Here is a 14,071-nt window from a genome sequence, read left to right on the forward strand (position 1 = left end):
AGGATGGGCTTCCTCTCATGGGGTCAGGCATAAAAAGAATGGTGGCGGGGCTTCCCTGGTGGCGCAGTGGTTGAGAGTCTGCCTGCCGATGCAGGGGACACGGGTTCGTGCCCAGGTCCGGGAAGATCCCACATGCCGCAGAGCGGCTGGGCCTGTGAGCCGTGGCCGCTGAGCCTGCGCGTCTGGAGCCTGTGCTCTGCAATGGGAGAGGCCACAATAGTGAGAGGCCTGCGTACCGCCAAAAAAAAAAGAATGGTGAATGGTGGCATTTCTAAACCAATTTGTGGTGCATACTGTATGGTTCCTCAACCACTTCTCTACAGTTTGTGAGGAGAAATGGGCAGACCTTTCTCTTCGTATCCAGAAAATTGAAACAACTCTCAATATTTTAGATGCAAAGTTGACATCTGTCCCAGGGCTAGATGATGTCACGTTTGAAGTATCTCTTATAAGTGTAACTAGGATCACAAATGAAACACATTGTGAAACCACTTCAGAGCAATCACGGCAGTTTACAAGACTCTGGACACAGGAAAGTGAAGCAACACCAGAAAATATCTTAACTGTAGTCAAGGATCCAAGATATGCCAGATACCTCAAAATGGTTCAAGTGGGTGTTCCAGTGACAGCAATAAGAAACAAAATGATATCGGAAGGACTAGACCCAGGTTTTCTTGAGAGGCCAGATGGTCCAGTGCCTGATGGTGAAGGTGAAAAAAATACAGAAGAAAGTTCAGATAGCGAATCTTGTTTTAGTGACTAAGTGTAATTTTGATAACAATTACATATACATGTGTTGGTGCACATTTACATTCTATAAGAAAGAGAGCCTGAGCTTTAACTCTTAGTCATAAAAACATCAAATGGCTACATATTCACCACCAAGCTTCCTCTATGTTAAAAAATAAATAAATAAAGCATTTATAATAATAAAAAAGTTTTTTTAAGTTATTTAATAAAAAAGTTAGAAGTGGTAGAAAATGGCCTGCTCCATCGTGACAGTGACAAGTGGGGAGTGCAAAGATGCAGAGCTGGATGACTGATGGAGATGGCATGCATCAACCAGCACAGACTCATAGAACATGCAAGCATTCCCTGGGAGTTGCTAGAAAACCTTGACAAAGGAATCCTGATAAAAGACTGAACTTCCTAAAATCAAACCATCATGATACAACACTTTCACACTTACGTTCTGCAGGCAGGTCTGAAACATAATGACAAGTGCCTGGCATCCGTAAGCGCTTGTGCTGATGGCTGATTGCTAACTCAGCACTGCTCTATTCCATACATAGGTATGATCAATTAGCAATGTCTGTCATGGGCACAGAAAGGAGGAGTGGCAGCACATTTGCCTAAACCCTGTTACTTCAGAATCCTTCTCAACACAGGGCTCTAAGAGCCATACCACTGGGGCAGTGGGACAACTCTGAAGGGCTGTTCCAGTTTCAGAATTCCTCATAGGATTGATATCCCTGTATACAATTTGCCATTCCTAGTATAAAAGTCCAGCTTCAATATGTTAGTTTGGGTCCTTTCAGAAACAAATGCTAACACAGGATTGACTGTACAAAATTGATTAGGGGAAATGGCTGTGAGAGAAAATGGAGAGGCTGGGTGACCCTCTCCCCTACCTCACTGCAAATCTGTTCCCAATGAAAAAGAGAGAAAAGTTCTAAATGCAGTTCTAAGGAAACTTTGGCAAGGCCATCAAGAGTTCTCAAGCTGAAGTCACCCATCAGAGGAGCTCTGTGCCCTCCAGGAATGGGGCTACCTCAGTATCCATCGACAGTCAGTCCCTGGCCACTGGAAGCGTGGCCTTAGCCCAAGCACAGTGATGCACGTCAGACCTAGCAGCTGAGGCTTAGTGAATAGTCCTCCATGCAGTTGGAGGTCTGTGGTTCACATTCCCATGGTCAGCATACCCCACCTTGGCAAATGAAGAGAGCTGAGTAAGTTTCACAATGGCCTGTGAAACTAGATACCTGAAATCACAGGTGTCACCATGGAGTCACAAAGGAAGAGTGAGGAATTGCAGTGTGGACCAGACCAGACTTTAGGCAGTAGCAGACAGACTAGGTTGCTGGTGTCTGCCTCCCAACAGACTCATCATGGCCACTGGCCAGGGCTGGATGGGGAGAGAGGGATAGGAACTTTGTTAGCCTGAATTTGGGCAGTGAGATGAGAGGAAGAACTCAGAATCAAGATCTAGGAAGACCGTGATAGGAACCCTTCTAAGTATTTGTCCAGGACTCCAGAGCACTGATCCAACATATTTCTGTTCAATGGCTCAAAGCTGTTCTAATCAGTAATTACATTAAAAGCTACAATTAGTTACTGCACTAACAACAAAAACAATTAATAAGCACATATATACACTAATATGTATAAAATGGATAACTAATAAGAAGCTGCTGTATAAAAAAATAATTTAAAAAGTCTATGTTTGAAAAAAAGAAAAAGCACCCTCTAAATACTTATTCCTATGTCGTGGGTATTAAAAACACAGTTCTTGACCTCCAGGTTTTTATAGCAGAGTTGTAGCATAAGCAAACTCAATCAGTGTACACTGCAAACACAGACACACACACAGACACACACACATCCACCCAACAAACAAAAAATGAGCAGTTCCCTTTACTTCAAAGAAAGATGTTTGTACAAAAGAGCCCCTAAAACTTAGTTGCTTCATCTGCTATGCCATCAAAGAAACAGACTTATTTCCAATGTTAGATAATACAGTTTCAGTCTCTAGTTGCTTTTTTCCTCAAACTCACGATGTAAGAATCTTCCTATTTTGAATTCATTTGTGTCATCATGTGTACAGAACTACACAGGCCAAATCACTTAGGTTATTGAAAAGCATCCTTTGTTCCATCGAGGGCCAACCATTGGTCATTTAGACATATCTGTTGTAGTTGATCCCCATTAAAGGCTAAGGTCATTGACACAACTGTCAAAACACATAAGACTCTAAACAGTCATCGTGGTTGGAGGTACTTACAAAGTGCTTAAGATTCTCTGTCGTGTTATTAAATATGTGGTGGGATGGAGTGTCTTTCCCTGCTTCCAAATCTGAATATCTGAGTAATAAACAGCACCAGGACAATTCTAGGTTTGGCTTATATATACTAATTCACAGAGCTTCAATACTCTGTGAAGGATGAATTTGTTACCATGTTACCCATTAGGGCAGCTGTGTTAGAGAAGTTATTCAAGGTCACATCATGAGTCATGAGGCAGTATCGGAACATGAACACTTGGCTTAATGTGTACTTTTGTGTCCCATCATATGTGTCATCTGGTCCAACCTCGTGTTGCCAGCAGCGGTCTCCACCAAATCTAGACTCTAGAGATCAATCAGGGTACTTGGCAGAGAGTCGTCTTTGTCATCGACTTTCTAAAGCAAAGTCCAAATGACTCTGCTATTGGTTCCTTAATGACACCACATATTGTTTCCAAACCTACCTTCTGAATCTGAAAGGAATAAGGAAAAGACTCGAGAACTTTCAGTTCTTTTGGCCAGTCTGGTAATTATAGTAAAATAATCTACCATTTTATCCATCTCTGGAAAAGTATTCTACTTTCAAAAAAGTGATGTGAAGACCAACTGAAAACGACAGGAAGACACTCTCTGAAAAAGAAGAGGTCCCCAAACGACAAATGCTAAAGGTGTTGATCACTCAGATGCTAGCTGTCCTCTCCAAATAATCCGACACTTCCAAAGCTGCACACTTTTTACGTGCCTTGGCCACAACCCTCCCATTAGCACTAATGAATATCTCAGGGACCTTCATTCCCATCGTATGTACTGAGCTAAGGACGTACTCCACATGGGATACTCAAAGTCCTTCCTTCCCCTGGGAGTTGCTTCATCATATTTTGGGGGGGGGAGTATATTCCTAACTATGTAATAAAAAAAGAGTTGAGTTCATAACGTTCTGCATTTGGGAAGATGATTCAGGATTTGTCTGAGAAGTGGTAGCACTTTGGGGTTTTTTTTTGTTTAAGTATTAAAAATAAGAAGGAACATTTGACTGAAACCCAGTTCTTAAAGATACTGTATCATTCTAACCATGAAATATAAGGAATTTCAGTATATGCTTCTTAACTATTATTTTTGTCAAATGTGTAACTCCTGAAATTTCTCCCGCTAACCTTAACTATATTGATTTTACTCCAACTACAAAAAGCAGAAAGAAAGTCATGCTACAATTCCTCCTTCCCCCAAGCAGTTGTTCTTTGGTTCATCTTTAAGAGTTAAGAAAAAATATACTAAAAATTTAAAATATTCATCTAAAGAATGTAATTTTCATGAGGAAATAAAGAGATTAAATAACATTTTACCTTAGAAACTATCATGACAGAAAAAATAACACATTTCAGTTTTACTCTTAAAAAATTCTTTTGACAATTTCCAGCAAGCACACACACTCTCACAATACAACATGAACACTCTCACCCATATAAACTCACAAATACTCTTAGACACCACACGTACACCCTCATACATACATTTCCTCATATGCACACCCTCACCATGTTATCTAGATTCTACTGCATAGGTTTATATCTAAGTAGTGATTTCCTTCTGGAATGGTCAAAAGTGTTTTTTAAATTTTTAAAAAAATTTTATTTTATATTGCACTAGTTGATTTACAATGTTGTGTTAGTTTCAGGTACACAGCAAAGTGATTCAGTTATACATATACATATATTATTTTTTATAACAAATGTTTTCGGAAGGACTAATTCTGTAGGATTTAAATAGGTGTTCCAAAATCAGTGTGTGAGTGTGTGTCTGTGTGTATGTCTGTGTGTGTGCTCCGTGGTCAGATGGGTTTGAGAAATAATGAGATAAGGCAAGTTAAGTAGGTCTTCTTAGGATAGATTCTTAAGATAGAATTTCTCAGAGCTTTTAATGAGCTAATGTGTTCTACGTATACCTAAGAGAGGTATACTGTATATAGGGCTGTGCTGTCCAATTGGCAGCCATTTGTCACATGGCTATTGAGACCTGAGTTGAGATCTGAGTTGAGATAGGCTGAAAGTGGAAAACACACACTGCCGTAGAGAAGAGAAAGTAAAGTATCTCGTTAACAAAGGTTTTCTATTGATTACATCTTGAAATGGTAATAATTTAGATATATTGGATTAAACAAATAGATTGTTAAATTTAATTTCACCTTTTTCATTTTACCTTTATTTATGTGGCTATCATAACCTAAAAATTACACAGTAGGCTTTAAATTCTGAGATTATACTGTCTACCATTAAGATGAGGGAGCAGTTAAAAGTGAAGGTGGTTTTGCATTCACCTGGGAGTGCTGGTGGGATGAGGATGAATGTTGTATCTAAAAGTACTTTCCTGTGATCCTACTCTGTGCCAGCCAGGCTCTGTATTAGGCAAGAGGATAGGTCAGTGAATCCCATATACAGTGCTCAAAACACTGCAGTAGAGACCAGCAAGTAAAAACATTGTGCTTTCAATGCTTACTCAAATCAGATTCCTGGGCACCGCTTCAGACCTACCAGATGAGCTCTCTGGGAGTGGAGCATTTTTAATGAGCACTCCTAGTGATTCTGAGACACACTGAAGTTTAGAACAACTGTGCTAGCTGGATGCATAAACACAAATAAAAGAACTTTGTCAGCTTCTTGCTTGCAGACAACAGACATGGACAGCAGCTATCTTAAGTAAAAAGGGAATGAATCAATTGGAAGGAGATCAAGGGCTTACAGAATTAAAAGCAGGCTAGAAAAACAGGCTTGGAAAACAGAAAGCAAGGAAATTTCAGAGGCTTGGCAGCAGGAGCTGTAGCTTAGGTCTGGTCAAGACACCACCAGATTTTCAACCTCCAATGGTTTCCACCATCTTTGCATCATGCGTGTGAGATTCAAAGTGTGAGATAGGTCGTGTGTATGTGGTGGGGAGGGCAACGTTTGATCTCTTCTGTTTCTGTTTTAGGAAACAGCAGTGAGAGGTAGCTTCTGGGAATAGCCATCCTTTTCTACCAGCCCCACAATTACAAATAATGGAGAATCCCTCCACAGGAGAGGTCAAAATACTACTCAGAAGGTGTGTGTGATGAAGTGAAAGAGGGAGAGATTGAATACTCAACAGCACCCAAATAACCATCATCCTAGAGTAAAATAGTCTCCAAAGTGGACAATCTAGGGGAGCGGTATTAGTTGAGAAGGGGATATTAATATATATTACTTAGGATTCTGCTGTAAGGAAGATGTATTGCTTCTCCCTAATTTACTTATTTATTTCTCATTTTTTCATATCATTATGGACACATAAATATTTATGTTACTCTTTGGGTTATAATCCAGTGCTGTTGTCACTTATCTTGTTGCTCAGTTGTTTTAACTTTGGCCATTGGGAGCCCTTTCAGATCGGCTCCTATGTCCTGTCTTCAAATTAGTCTCGGGACTAGACTAATCATAACCTTGAAGGTTATGATTGTGTCTTATATGACTTTACGAAATGAAGAATGCCTTATCCGTAGATGTCACTGGGTTGGAAGTTAAAAGTCCAAGTTATTCTTCTAATGTAGCAGATACTCTTGAGTGTGAGCTTGTGCAACAAGTAGCTTTTCTCTAGGACAGTAACACGTGCAGAGAGTTGAATGATTTCTCATGCATATCCTGATGCATGATGCCATTCCATTTCCACGCCACCCTGTGAAGGTCGTGTTCAAAATACTTGATAACCAGTATTGTTATGAGCACCACTGACCAGTCAAGGCCCACACTGGCCTTGGCAGTGGAGCAGGGCCTCAGGCGCTCTCTGCAGGGTCAGCCTTCAACTCCTTAGCTGCTGAAGAGGTCTAGGTCCAGTCCAGGAGATTCTGAGAAATAAATCTAGGTGTCTAGGACAGCAGTTTGGGGACAGTTATCAGGCATGAGTCAAGGGATGTAGTTCTGTACAAGTCACTGAAAAAATATCTAAATATTTTAACATTTGGTATAGCCACACTGGTGTATACCAGAACATAGCGACTGAGCACTTTCCCTGTCTATAAGGCAAGGGTTAATATGCCCATTTTATAAATTGAAATCAACTAATGTGCCCAAGGCTGCAGAGTTAGAGGTAAGCCTAGATTTTCCAATAGTGTTCTGTTCACAACACCATAAAATTTGGAAATTAATTTGAATTTTGAAAGTAAACCAGATTCAGATGCACTTTCTACCTTTCTCAGAATTCCTCCTCATGGTATAAAATGGCACGTTATTGCATTCAAATTCTAAACCAAAGATGCTCAAATTGACACCTGACACTTTAATTAGACTTCCTGTTTACAGGGGGTGAGAAAAGGTACTTTTTCCTGTCTTTTTTTATATACACCAAGTATTAAAGTGTGTTTCCCTATTTTCCAACCTGGAACTCCATCCTTCTGCAAGAATGCTCTGCTCCCTGGAGCTGGCAGGTCTCTAGAGGCTTAATGTCAGTGGTGGCCACGTGACTTTCTCCTTAATCTACTTCATTGGACGATCTGTAGCTCTGCACAGCCAAGGTTGATAAGAGGTTGCTGTTCTCATTAGGCGTATTTTTATTTTTATCTATCTATTTATTTATTTATTTATTTATTATTATTTTTTTGCGGTACGCGGGCCTCTCCCTTTGCGGAGCACAGGCTCTGGACGCACAGGCTCAGTGGCCATGGCTTACAGGCCCGGCCACTCCGTGGCATGTGGGATCTTCCCGGAGCGGGGCACGAACCCGTGTCCCCTGCATCGGCAGGCAGGGGCATCGGCAGGCAGACTCTCACTGCGCCACCAGGGAAGCCCATGGGGGTATTTTTAAATTCTTCATTTCATCCTTTATTCTGCAGATCAGATTCTCATCCTTGGGTAGATATACAGGTTTACACTTTCTCCCTTCCAACAAGGGAGTCAAATCAATGCATACACCTGTGTAAATGGATGTGTGTGTGTGTGTGTGTGTGCATCTGTGTCTAGGGGATTGTGGACTGTGGGCTCAATTTTGCTTTTTGCTGACTCAGTGAAAAGCCCAGAGGTCCTAACTTTGAACAGGTGTAATTAAATTTTTTAAAAAACCTTAGCAGATATCTGTACAGGAAGATGATATTATCCATCACTCTGTGTGAAAATTGCATATTTACTCTTTTCAACGTGATATGCAGGAAAAATCACTGGAATGCATTGGGCTGTGGTTAGGCATCCAGTAAAAATAACTCTAATTGTTTTTCTATACCTTTTATATGGAGGTGGAGGTAGATGGTAATGAGTTTACTTTGGGAGGGTGTGATTATTCAATTTCTAAATTTGTTAACTCTGCCTTTTTTTTTTTAATGATAGGAATTATCAGTGGGCTTCAAAAAATTGTGCTCATGTAGAGACTCTGAACACAATATTGATACTGTTCATTTTAAGTAAGAGAAGGTGTTCAGATCCCTCTAGAAGCAGGCCAGGGCCTTTCTTTAAAAAAATCCAAACTGAATCACTTGCCACTAACTACAAAGGTTATGCTTTATATTAATATCATTCCCTTAACAGAGTATCTAATGAATGTTTAAATGTTCCTCCTGGACCTGATTTGCAAGATTATCCACAGCCAGGCTCCCTCCTCTGGATCCTCCACTGTTCTCAGTATCTACTAGAACCTTTCCTCCTTGGGCCTTCTAGGAGGAACAGGGCCAGTGAAGATGCAATCCTCACAGAAGACGCAGCAGTAGGCAACCATGTTCAGAGACAGCATGTTTAATTTCTAAGCCTGAAAGTTCCCATCTTAAAAAGGGAAATAATAATAGCACCTACCTTATGAAGTTGTGTTGTAAAATAAATGAGGTAACTGATAAAAGTTTCCTTACCCAGAATTAATGTTCAGTGCATATCAGCTAGCATTATTGTTGTGTTCAGTCCTTTGGGGCCAGGGTTGACTGGACCGTAAGTAAGGGAAACGAGCATCCTATGTCAAGGATGACATAACTTGATAAGTCCTCAGAAATTTGGCTGGATGATACTAAGAGGAAAAGCTATTCTTTGTAGACACTAAAGCTGTAAGGTCAGGATGTAGAAGAAAGGTCACACTGGGAACTGTGATGAACCATAGAAAAACTTAATCTCTAGGCTTCTCTGATTTCTGCCTTCTGTGAACACTTTTTGGACTATTCAATTTACTCATCTAATCATACAGTTTTGTTACTTTTGACTTTTGAATGCGTGTGTGTTGGTTTTGTGTGTCATTTAGGGTCCAGACAAGAAAACTGCAATTACTCTAGGTGTCTCAAACGGAGGAATTAATATAGAGGGTTGGTTACACAGGTGATGAAAAAGCTGAAAAGTGATACAGGGGACATGAGATTAGAAATAGTGGGAAGCTAGTCCCAGCCCTAGGACTGGAGAGAGGAAGTTTCCAAATAAGTTATTTGATATGTTAGCAAAGCCCAGTATTTGGGCCCATATGCTGGAAGCTGCCGGGCAGGAACTGGGGTCGGGAAGAGACGGGCTAGCCTGCAGAAAGGAAGCTACAAAGCAGATACAACCATCTCAGAGGTATCCTGTGAAGCAGAGAGTAAAGAGGAAGTAAGCAGCTTCTGCCCTCTTCTTGTCCTTCAGTCTTGCATCAATGCCTGCCATTGGCCAAACTGCCTGAAAGCCAGAGGCAGTCAACAGAGCGAGTCTGAGGAATGTCATTCCCTAAGGAATGGAGCTGAGAGCAAAAAGGCACAGGACCAACAAGGGCCCAACCGTATAAGCTGCGCAATGTCATCTCTGGTGTCTCCTAGGTGTTCCCTCTCTGTAAAGCTTTATCCTTGTGGTAGACATGTATTATTGCCTCTGTTTGAGGTGTGATTCTCTCTCTAAAGATAAGAGCTATGAGAAGAAGAGCACTGAAATTCCATGGTCAAATTCAAGAGAACGGGCTTAAAAAAAGTAAAAGAGATATTTTTAAACTCATAGAACTCTGCAGCTCATGTCTCATGTTTTCCAGCGACAACCTGATGACTCAGAAGATTTTGGGGGGTGGGGGGTTTGTTTGAGCAAATCTTGATTATTGACGTGATCAGCCCTTTCTACCGAATCTGGAGGGAATGATTAGCAGGAGGCTAGCTGTGAACTGAACAAGATAACTTTGCACTCGAAAGGGATTCACTTTGCATCCTTAATCTCAAGGATATTTTAAATAGCATTGAAATAAATGCACACAACCTGTGTTGGTGATGGTTTCTGAATTTTGCATATGTAATTACTTTCTCAGTTACTTCGATGTGTGTGTGTGTGTGTGTGTATTAATCACATCTAGATTAAAATATCAAAGCGATTGAAAATCCCAGGCAGTTTTTACATTGTAAAAGCTAATTTTAGTTCATTTATGCAGTGTCAGAAATTATATCTACTTGTAGACTGTTATTTTGTGACACAGCTTTTGCCATTTCCATTGCCTCGTGGCAGAGAGGTAGATATCAACAGGACTGGCCATTAACATTCTGCTATTGCTAGACACAAACTAGTAAAGTGAGCTAGACGTCTTCAACATCTGGAAACCCTAAGGAAACTCCGTCCAAGCATAGCATTAACTCATTCTGACACTTCTTCCTTTGTTCACGCTTTGCCTTGAGGAGTTCACCCATGGTGTATTTATTATTAAACCAATCCTTGTAAGAGTTATCACCTTACTGACAAACAAATCAAAGACTTACTGAGTTTTGGGCTGAAAATATCCCTGGATGTTCATGGAGACTGGGATTACATAGCCATGAACTCCATGGTTTATGACATAACATGCTACATTTCACACATTGTCTCTAAGGTTACCCCTTGTTTAAAAAAATAGTATCCTTCCTGCCATTTCTAGGTAGAATCAGTCCAGCCATATGAATGTAGGTGTAGCCTGTTTTGGAAGATCCTGAGGAGGTTCCCCAACTCTCCACATTTCCATCTCACCATCAGTTCCTGAATATGGGGTCCAGCGGAACATATGTCTTTCACTCCTTTGAGTGTGTGAGGCATTTAGAGTTGGTTACTGGTAGTGTGTCTGCCAGGCCCATTTTAACCCTCTTCCTCTGACAATTGCCTCTCTCCATACATGCAGAGGATTGGACCCCAGGCAGCTGTGTTTCTACAACTTGACTTCATCCACATTAATTGGACCAGAGTGGTCAGTCACATGACCCATTTAGGGCCAGTGGGTTTCTCTATCCCTAGAATTTACAACTGACAGACTGCTTTTCAGGGCGGTCTGGTGCCCTGAACCAAGAAGATATTACCTAGGAAGATATAAGTGGCTATTTCAGCCAAGGGCATGAAGTTGAGGAATTACATGAAAAGAGAGGAGAGAACAAAGAAGATATATATAGAAAAGCCAAAGAAAAAGAGGTGAAAGTATTGTCTGGTGAATTCATTATCTCTTATTGTACAACAAATCACCCCAAAATGACCAACATTTAATAGCTCACATAGTTTCTTGGCTTAGCTGGATATTTGTGACTCAGGATCTCTCATGAGTGTGCAGTCAAGATGTCAGCTGGGGCTGGAGAATGCACTTCCAAACTCACTCGTGTAGCTGTTGGCAGGAGGTTTCATTTCCTTGCCATATGGTCCTCTCCATTTTGTTGCTTACTTGACGTGGCAGCTCACTCCCCCAAGAGCTGAGAGACAGACAGAGAGAGAGAGAGAGAGAGAGAGAGCACCCGAGATGGTGGTGGACCTGGATTCTCCTCCTCTAGAGTGTGTGCTGGACTTGGTGCCTCTTCCAAAGAAAAACATATGGAAAGGGAAAAATAGTAACTATACAGTGGAGAAATATGGTAGACATCAGCTTAACCAAACAATCAAGGTTGACATCACTAATGATAAGTCATATTGATATTATATACTCCTGATATGATATGATGAGAAGCTTACCTCACCTTGTGGTATTCTTCCCCAAATCCATAATCCCAGACTAGCTCTGAGAAGACAGCAGACAAACCCAAATTGAGAGACATCCCACAAGAAACCTGTCCAGTACTCCTCAAAAGTTATAAGGTCTTAAAAAAAAAAGGCTGAGAAACTGTCACAGACTTTAGGAGATTAAGGATATTTGATGAATAAATTCAGTGTGGTATCCTGGATTAGGTGCTGGAACAGAAAAAGAACATTAGTAGGAAAACTGGGAAAATCTGAATGAAGACTATAGTTTAATTAATAGTATTGATTTCTTAGTTTTGACAAATGTACCATGGCTATGTTAACATAAGGGAAAGCTGTGTGAATGTGATGTGGAAACCCTCGGTACTATCTTTGCAACTTTTCTGTAAATGTAAAATTATCCCAAAAGTTAAAAAAAAAATTTTTTTAACTAAAAAAAATCCTCGAAAACCAAACAACTAACCAAACAAACAAAAAATGTGCAAAATGACAAGCCCTGGGTGGGACGAGAACTTTTAGGAAAGAGATCTAGGTTAGACTTGTATGTGGGTGGATGGAATAGTCCAAGAAAGCTTCTTAGAGAAAAAAGGGTCTGGTGGCGTACAAAAGAGAGCGAAAAATATAGCTGTAGCATCATGAAATACTCAGATAACTTCTAATAGAATTGTATAAGCTCAGCAGAATGGGGTGGCCATGGTGGTGATGCATGGGGTGAGAGAGAGAATCACGTAAACAATGCTAGAGAAATAGTCCTGGGCTCTTTGGTTAACACTGACACAGCATTGACTTTCTGTAGGAGATTGTAATAGTCATCTTGGGATGCCATAACAAAATACCATAGACTACGTGGTTTATACAACAGAAATTTATTTCTCACAATTCTGGAGACTTGGGTAGTCCAGGATCAGGGTGCCAGCCTGCTTGGGTTTCGACCAGGACTCTCTTCCTGACTTGCAGATGGCCACCTTCTCGCTGCATCCTCATATAGTGGAGAGAGGTGGAGAGAGGGCTCTCTGGTGTCTCTTCTCAGAAGGGCACTAATCCCATCATAAGGCCCCCACCCTCATAACCTCATGTAAACCTAATTACTTCCCAAATGCCCCATGTCAAATATACATCTGATAGGATTAGGGCATCAACATATGAATTTGAGGTAGGGGAGGGACACAAACATTCAGTCCATAACAGAGATCTTTTGAGACAGTGGTATCTAGCTCTGGGATAGATATACCCCATGATATGCTGAGGTTATAAAAATACATATCCCTAAATCTCAGTGGCTTAAATAAAACTTTATTTCTCACTTATGCTCCATGTCCATCATGGGTCGGACCTGGCAGGAGGCTGTGTTTCTTGTCATCCTCACTCGGGGACCCAGGCCATAAGGAGTCTCTACCATCAGTGATTGCTGTAGATAAGGGAAGAAAATGTGACAGATCACTGACCATTAAAGGCTTCTGCCTGGATGTGACATGACTTGCTTTCATTCACATTTTTTTGGCCAAACCAAGACACATGGCCAAGTCTAACTTCAAGGGTATGGGAAGTTCAGTCTTACCATGTGCCTGGAAGAAGGAAAATGGAATACTGGTGAACTGTCCTGAGGATCACCAAGGAATCCATGGAAGAGCGCCACAGGGAGTGTCACTGTCCTTCTGCCTTCTCATCCCCTTCTGCTTCCTCCTTTTTACTTCCCCCCTTATCTTTATATCTTTTTCATCCTTTTTTCTCTCTTTCTTTCCCTTCATTCCCTTTCCTTAATTTAAACAATTATTTTCTTATCACAAAAGTGATATATTTAAACTGCAAAAAAATTCACATTACACTGAAACATAAAAATATTGCTTACTTCTTTTCTTCTGCCAGAGATGACCACTCTTAACAGTTAGGATGGGGAACCTAATTCCAGATCATTTTTTTTACACAATGCAATTATAAATATTAAAGTACATTTTAAGTTTACGAAAGTAAGGTCACACAATACATAGCATTTTGTGAGGTGCATTTTTTATTCAACAGTATATTCTGGACACGTTTCCTTATTTTTAAGTCAGGAAACAAAAAAAATGACTATACAACGGTAACAGCAATCATTTGTTGAATACCTAGGTTGTGCACACCACTGTTTTAAGGATGGGGTTCTCACCATGAAACAAGATCCTGTTTCTGTTCTTCAGATTTTTATATTCTA

General features: G+C 40.6%; 1 pseudogene; it reads left to right on the top strand.

Moving 5' to 3' along the window:
- Positions 1-253: 253 nt before the first annotated feature.
- LOC111174133 (WASH complex subunit 3 pseudogene) lies at positions 254-1,397 on the top strand (annotated as a pseudogene).
- Positions 1,398-14,071: the final 12,674 nt, after the last annotated feature.

The sequence above is a fragment of the Delphinapterus leucas genome, chromosome 10, assembly GCF_059928025.1.
Source record: "Delphinapterus leucas isolate spDelLeu-1000000601 "Yukka" chromosome 10, BTC_Dleu_Yukka2, whole genome shotgun sequence".
NCBI lineage: Eukaryota > Metazoa > Chordata > Mammalia > Artiodactyla > Monodontidae > Delphinapterus > Delphinapterus leucas.